An 8917-nucleotide genomic window follows, 5' to 3' on the forward strand; every position below is an offset into this window, starting at 1 on the left:
GTAGCATTTATTTTAATTAATTTTTAGAAAAGACAAATACTTCCTTTTTCAACATAATCTCCTTGCTTTTCAATACACTTTGCCCATCTGTCAAAAAGCTTTCGTATTCCCTCATTAAAAAATATTTTAGGCTGAGCTGTGGAGCCACGAGTGCACCGCTGTCTTCACTTCTTCACCAGAAGGCAGAAGTGAATCTTCATCCTCATAGGGCTGCTTTCAGGGGACCAAATAGGTGAAAGTCCGAGGAGCAAGATCAGGAATAGAGGGAGGATGTTTTAACACGTCAAAACGAAGTGATCCACAACAAACTTAGATTTTGAAAACTGTGCGAGATTGGTACCTAAATAACTCAAAGAAGAGTATAAATAGAAGCATTTGGATATCTCCAAACAAAATTTAGACCGATACTCTAAGGAAGGTGAAGACTTCTTAAAGAGAATCATTACTGGTGACGAGACATGAATTCATCATTATGAGCCTGAGAGTAAACGGCAGAATATGGAATGGAAACGTCCTAAACCTCTGACCAAGAAGAAGTTCAAAAGTCAACCATCAGCTGGAAAATTGATGCTTACAGTTTTCTGAGATTCTCAAGGGCTGGAACTGGAACATTATCAGGAAAAATCAACAGTGCTCGTTACAGTGAAATGCTTATTGAAGAGCTGAAGCCTAAAACTCAGATTAAATGCAGAGGACTGCTATCCAAGGGCGCTGTGATCTTGCATGACAATGCACGTCTGCACACTTCAGCCCACACTTTGGACTCTGCAAAAACTTCTTTCTGAGGTGTTAAAGCATCCTCCCTATAGTCCTGATTTTGCTCCATCAGACTTTCACCTGTTTTGTCCCCTGAAAGTAGTCCTATGAGGACGAAGGTTCACTTCTGATGAAAAAGTGAAGACAGTGCATTCGTGGTTTGCAGGTCAGCCTAAGACATATTTTAATGAGGGAATATGAAAGCTTTTTGACAGATGGGCAAAGTGTATTGAAAAGCAAGGAGATTATGTTGAAAAATGATGTATTTGTATTTTCTAAAAGTTAATTAAAATAAATGCTACAGCCAGATCGCAGATAATTTTTACTCACCCTTATAAATATAGGTGTATCTGATTTCAGAAAGCCATGTGCTTTTATACTTTAACTTCCCAATATAATCCCCGAGTAGAAAAACTTAAAGTCATGTGGGGTAAGCGAGAAGATGTTTATGCAAAACAGAACAAGATGAACTAAAAGGCAAAAATACAATTGGACAAATTATATAAAAGTTTGTAAGTTCTCTGGTTTACTGGAAAGATTTAAGGTAATACGATAACAGAAATGCCTTGAAACCTCTTTACACATTTTTAAAATTTAGTTATATTGCTGTGTCAAAGAATGCTTTCCTTCTTATAGGAGATGATGTTCCTGTTTTACAATTAATGAACTTAGACAAGGATCAGGGGAATGGCTAGTTGACCATTAGTGGTCATATTTTTCATGACTGTTGTGAAGAATGGATAGGGATGCATGCCAAATTACATCAGAGTGCTACTGTGAGAAAAAAAAAATAAAAATAAAATGATGTCTGTTAAAGTCACATGGAATTTGGACAGGATTATGCCAATTTCAGGATTTTAATAATTTTTAAACATATTTATATTTCTATACAAGGTCTGCCAATACAACAGGATTTACATGATCGTATCTTAAGGAATTAGAAAGCTACAGCTTGGAAAAGAGGTTGATTTTGAAATAAAGATAAAAAAATAGAATAAAAACTTCAGAAAAAGTCACAAATGAAAGGATACTTATTTTTGACAAATTTGCCACTGCAGAACACTGAGGAATTTTATTCTTTTCAATAAAAGGTGCTGGGTCCAGTAGGTGTCTAAATGGACAAAGTATACCATTATCCTACCTTACCCCTTACATAAAATTGAACTCTAGGTGGACTTCCAATCTAAATATGTAAATAAAACAGAATTTTTTCTTGACTCTGGGTTAAAGAATAATTTTTAAAATTAGTACCCCACCAAAAAAGAGAACCCAGAAAGTGCCCTAATAATTATGAAAAAGTCTGAATTTAGGCTACATTAAAGCCAGAGAATTTTGTTAATTAAAACAATAAACATCTTTAGCAGTGTGAAAAGGCAATTCAGAACACTAACCTAAGTAACAATATAGCAGCAAGTTCTTATATCCAGAATATATTGATAATGAAAACTCTGCTAAGCTTCAGCAATATGCACCTCCCTAAGGACTTTTAGGCCTGCTGGCTCTTAAGCAATTTGTATCAGACTTGTTTGAAACCAGATTTCTTGGCATCTGTGATGTGAAAACTGAACATGTCCAATCAATCACGAAGTCCACCTTGTGAGCCAAGACTTGCATTTAGAATCTTGCCTTATTTGGAATATATGCTCTTTTTATTATAGCCCTTTCAAACTTCTGCTCAGCGAAGACCCGTGGACTTGCACATGATGGTAACGTGCAAGTTCTACCTTGCCAGATAAAAATAAATTCCACTTAATTGTAGGGGCATCTTTTTTGCTTATCTATTAACAATATAAATTAATCCAAAATAAATACAAAAGAAGTCAATTCAAAATGTACAAAAATTGCATATGCAATTGCAATATGCAATTTGCTGGTAAAAACTGAAAATGTGGTTCACCTTCCATAATGATCCAGGAAACAGTATAGGGAGGCAAATTTTTACCTCTACCACTTTAGGGTTTTTTTAACCCTGGGCCTGATAATTAAATTGACAAAAGACAGATCAATAGGCAGAAAAGCACAGAAATTTATTTAATGCAAGATTTATGTGACACGGGAGCCTCCATAAGGAATGAAGACCTGAAGAAGTGGCAAAAGCAAAATGCTTTTATCCCAGCTTGAATAAAAAGAGGCAGTTGTGGAAAAGTAACTAAACTATTTGAGGAGGCTGAAGGCACGTACAAATTATTTTATCAAGGTCTGTTTGTACAGAATTCTCTCCATCCAAACTTGCCAGTTGGTGATAAGAATGTTACTTTCCTTCTGGTACAGGGTGGCTTACCCTTCAGATAGGAATTTCATTTCCTGTTTTCCTTCTTTCTTTTTTTTTTTTTTTTTAAAGAGGAAAGTCAGAGTGTTCTTCTTGCATCTGCTGTTTTTCAAGTGCCTTTAACTCAAAATAGTCAATATGCCAGAGTGGCATATTTTGGGATAACATGTTCTGAACTTCTTCAACAACAATGTGAGGTAACTATACATCCACTGGCATAAATCTAATGAGAATGAATAAACTTACTGAGGTTTGACAAGGATGTACAAAAATGGTAGTCCTTGCATATTGCTGTGGGATGGGGGAGGTAAAACTGGTACTTAGCAAAACTGATGACATCTACTAGTTAAATACATGCATGTCGTATTACCAAACAACTACCCTCTAGAGATATAAACAACAGAAGTATATATTTGGAGCAAAGAGAAGAAAAAGTGTATCACAACAGTATAATCTGTAGTATCATACATTGAAAGTAATTTGACAGGAAAATGGAAAAATATGCTGCAGCATCATCATAAAAAAGTAATATTGTACAGAAGTAAAAATGAATGTGTGGATACACAAAACAATGTGGTGATGTCACCAATAAAATGTTAACAAAAACAAGAAATCAAGACACAGAAATATGTGCTGATTCCATTCATTTAAAGTTAGGAACAAAATAAGACCATAAAATCTTTGGAGACAGAGGTGAGAATAGTGGTAATCACTGGGGAGGTGTAACAACTAGGGAGGCTGAGGGAGACTTTTGTGGTGATGGTAATGTTCCATTTCTTTTATTCAACAGTAGCTGTGCAGTTGTCTTGACCTTGTAAATATTCATCAACATATAAGCTTATGACATGCACATCATTTTGCACGCATACAATAATCAATTTAAAAATTCTTAAAAAGGAAAAAAAAGAAGGAAAATTCTAGGAAGAAGGTGGATAGATTTTTACATGCCTTTCCTTTAATTACTCCTTGTCTAGAATAATACAGCAATAAAGAATATGCTAGTTCTGCCTCGAGGTGTCTTTAAAATGTAAATTCTGAAATCTTGTAGATGAAATAAACTTCTAATCAGCTGTGTTGAAGACAGATGATTATCCAACTTTCAGAGGAAGCCTAACTGTTAGGAATCTGTGGATTCTCTTAACAAAAATAATAGCTAACACGTTGAGTGTCAGACATAGTATTAATAGATTTACATATATTTTCTCAATTAAAATGAGGAACGATGCACCCATTGCTTCTTGCCAGTGAGCTTTGGTAGAGCTTCCACGTTTTTCAGGTATTACAAAATGTCAAGATGTTTGCAGTGACAGGGTGAATTTCTCCTAGTCATTACAAATTGTAGAAAATTGCTTCTTGTAGCTGGGGGGATCTGGGAGAAGAGAAACCCCAACCTCCTCTCTGCTCTAGATATTTCAGCAACTGGGCAGAATTGTAATTGTTTGCCAAGTTTTTGGCCCCTGACTCACAAGTACAGAAATGCAGGAGTCTCAGCTGGCTTCCAGCTTCCTTTTACCCAAAGAAACCAATATTCTGCTATATGCAAGTACTGAGGGAATTGATCACCTTGAATATGAAAGAAAACTTACAATTATTTTAACATAGATTCAGCAACTTAAAAAACCCTCTCCTATTTATATTAAAATTTTAGATGAGCCAAAAAGAAATTTGACAAGAGTGACAACTTTTCTGGAGACATCATGAGTGGAACAGAAAAGCTATGTGAACTATATAATGTCATAAAGACATAATCTTCATAAATGAAAACAACAGCAGATCAACAGGAAAGAGTATGATCAACACTTAAGTTCTAGAAGACCACGTAGAATATTTGAGATACTAAATTTACAAGAAAATTGATGGTACATATGAGTGACAGTGTAAGAGACTTGGAAGACAAATAAAAGTTCCCTATGTTAAATAAACAAAATATTCTTGCACTTGTTAAAAGGGTAAGGAAGACTTTAATTAGCACTATCGAGGCAGGTGTCAAGACTATCACATTAGGGGAGAGAGATCAATTGCAATTCTAAACGTAGCAAGGGCAAATGGGGATTTACTGCTAAAATAGAATGAGGGGGTCAGGGGATGGGAACTTACTAAGAAGAGACATCAAGGGTAGGGAGATTCTTGCTAAACCAACTTAACAGGATTCTTGCTGAAGGCAGGCCAGGCTGATCAGATATCAAGGATACGGAGATTCTCACTAACCTGACTTAGCAGGATTCTTGCTACAACTGGAAATGTAAGCCCAGCAAGAAAGTGGGCTAAGGGCTAGACCTAGCTCAGAAGAAGGCTCGGGGAGCTTCACTCAAGTTTGAGTCAAACTGTCTTTGTCACGTATAATATGAAAAAAAATATCCCATTTCAGAATGAAGGGGAAAAACTGGAAAAAGAAACCAAAATTTGTAAATGAAAACAAATAATGGAATTAAACATCACAAAACTGAAGGAAATCCTGTTTCTTCATAGTATTTTAATTAATCACCAGTAAGATTTTTTTCATTTTTAAAAAATCTTATTTTTAAAATTTTAGCCCATTAAAATGGTATTTTACTTTATAAGAATTATGTAAAGGTTTTATGTTGAGTATGTTTTGTTGTTACTATCATCTTAAAAGTTAATGTATGTATACAGATAAAAATTTTAAACTAACCACTTTTTACACTAGATTTCCATAATACCCAGAAGCAACCTTGTTGATTATTCTTGGTTATCTGTCCAAAAATATTTTTCCAGATTTATTGAGATATAATGACATATAACATTGGATAAGTTTAAGGTGTACAACATGTTGTTTTGATACACTTATATACTGCAAAATGATTACCACTATAGCCTTGGTTAACACCTCTGTCATGTCACATAATTACTATTTCTTTTGTGGTGAAAACATTGAATTAGTCTTAGCAACTTTCAAGTATATAATACAGTATTATTAACTATAATCACAATGTACATTAGGTCCCGAGAACTTATGCATATTCTAACTGGAAGTTTATACTCTTTGACCAATGCCTCCCCATTTTTCCATTCCCCAGCCTCTGGGTAACTACTATTCTACTCTCTGTTTATACAGGTTCAGCTTTTTTAAATTCCACATTTAAGTGGTATCATACAATATTTGTCTTTCTCTGACTTATTCTGCTTATCATAATGCCCTCAATATTCAAGCATGTTGCTGTAAATAGCAGGATTTACATCTTCCTCATGGACGAATAATATTTCTGTGTGTGTGTGTGCGTGTGTTACATTTTTTATGTTCATTCACTCATTGACAGACACAGGTTGTTTACATATCTTGGCTATTGTGAATAAAGGTGCAATATACATGGTAGCGCAGACGTTTTTAATTTTTTGAGGAACCTCCATACTGGCTGTACCAATTTACATTACCTCCAACAATGCACAAGGGTTCCCTTTTCTCCACATCCTTGCCAACACTAGTTATCTCTTGTATTTTTTGTAATAGCCATTTCGAAGAGGTGTGAAGTGCTATCTCACTGTGGTTTTGATCTGCATTTCCCTGATGATTAGTGATGCTGAGCATCTTTTCATGTACTTATTGATCATTTGTAAATCTTCTTTGGAAAAACATCTATTTAGTTCCTCTGCACACTTTTAATTGGATTTTTGGGGTTTCTTTTTTTGTTAATGTATGAGTTATTTATATATTTTTAGATATTAACTGGTAAGACTTTTTTTATATGAAACAACTGGAATTGGAGAAAATATTTGCAAACCATCTATCTGATAAGTGGTTAATATCCCAAATGTGTAAGAATCTCCTACAAGTCAGCACCAGAAAAAAAAAAAAAAAAAAAGTAACCCAATTTAAAAATGGTCAAAGTACTTGAATAGACATTTCTCCAAAGAATACATGCAAATGATTATCAAGTATAAGAAAAAGTGCTCAACATAACTAATCATCAGAGAAATACAAATACAAATCAAAACCATAATGAAATATCTTTTCATACCTGTTAGGAAACAAAAGATAACAAGTGTTAGGAAGGATGTGGAAAAATTAAAACTATTATACACTATAGGTGGGCATGTACAATGGTGTGGTCACTATGACACAGAGTAAGAGGTTCCTTAGAAAATTAAAAAAAAGAACTACCACATGATCTAGAAATCCAAATTTTGTGTATATATTCAAGAGTGAAATCAGGATCTTGAAGAGATATCTGAACTCCTGTTTCACTGGAGTATTATTCATAAAAACCAAGATATGGAAACAAGCTAGGTGCCCATTCATAAAAAAATGGATAAAGAAAATGTGGTATATACACACAATGAAATATATTATCCAGCCTTAAAAATGAAGGAAATCTATTGTGACATGGATGAACGTAGAGGACATTATGCTAAGTGATACAAGCCAGTCACAGTAAGACAAGTACTGCATAAATCCATTTGCATGAAGTTTCTAAAACAGTCCAAATAAACAGAGAAAAAAAAATGCAGAGAATAGAATGGTAGTTCCCAGGAGCAGAGGGAATGGGAAATAGGGAATTGTTGCTCAATAGGTATAAGGTTTCAGTTATATTAGACGAATAAATTCTATAGACTTGCTGTGCAACAAATACCTATAGTTACTAATATGGCACTGTGTATTGTAAAATATGTAAAGGGGAAAGATCACATTGTGTCCTTAACATAATAAAACAAACAAACAAAAATATATACACACATACAGACAAAAGAATATAGGAACATTTTTGGAGGTGACAGATATGATTATCCACCACCTTGATTGTGGTGATGGTATCACAGGGGTATACATATTCTCAACCTCATAAAAATGTAGACTTTAAATATGTATAATTTTTCAAATATCAATTATACCTCAACAAAGCTTAAAATACATATATTGGTGAAAATCACTGAATTTCAAGAATAAAAAAAAATATTAAACTCTTCTGGAGAGAAAGCACAATTTACTTAGAGGGCAAAAAAAATTATATCATGTTCAGGCCTCTCATGTGCAATAGGAAGTCAGCACAGTAAAAGCAGCACCTACGTGCTCTGTTGAGAAGAGTTCCCTTAAGAACCCTCTACCCAACCACATAATAGTTGTGCTGTCTTCTTTTAGGGCAAAAACAAAAAACAAAAAAAATTTTAGTCTTTTATAAGAGGCACTAGAAGATATCTAGAAACAATAACCGAAGGAGAAAAGCAAACAAACAAAAGCTTGTAGCAATGTACCTGACCAAATGGCAATTTAATCAGAACAGGATTTCAAAATAGGCACAGAAAATATCAAAATAATAGGAAACAAATAAAAATTAATCTTGTGGCATGTTTGTTAAAGTTGAAAAGAAATATGTACCTTGAAGTCTGTGTGAAATTACTGTATAAGATTTATTGAAATAAAAGATATAATTGTGACAACAATAATGATGTTAATATTGTTAACTAAGTCATGAAAACTCAATTTGGTGGAAGTTTTCAGTAAAAGCATCTTATTTTTCATCTGATCATGTTGTACACATACTAACTTTTGTGTAAAAATTTAATTTTGTGTGAGTCATAATTTATTAATAGAAAAATATTGCAACTGTGATGGATGTTAACTAAACTTATTGTGATAATTTCTCAATATATACATATATCAAATCATTATGCTATACTGCCGGGATCAACTCGGCGACTCGAGGTGAGTGACGGGTGCCGCAAGCTTGAAGAAGACACAGACACAGACTGAAGAGAAAGATGCGACCGGGGGACTCAAGACCTCTAGGATCAAGAGCGTTGCTGATTGATCCCGCGTTGCTGATTGATCCCACGTTGCTTTTATTGAGTTCTCGGCATAGCCTAAGGGTCTAACACGCCCAGGTTAATCCCATAAACAATCAAAGGCCTCACATGACTGGGGGCAATGATCTTTGT

Source organism: Hippopotamus amphibius, chromosome 2, assembly GCF_030028045.1.
Source record: "Hippopotamus amphibius kiboko isolate mHipAmp2 chromosome 2, mHipAmp2.hap2, whole genome shotgun sequence".
Taxonomy (NCBI): Eukaryota; Metazoa; Chordata; class Mammalia; order Artiodactyla; family Hippopotamidae; genus Hippopotamus; species Hippopotamus amphibius.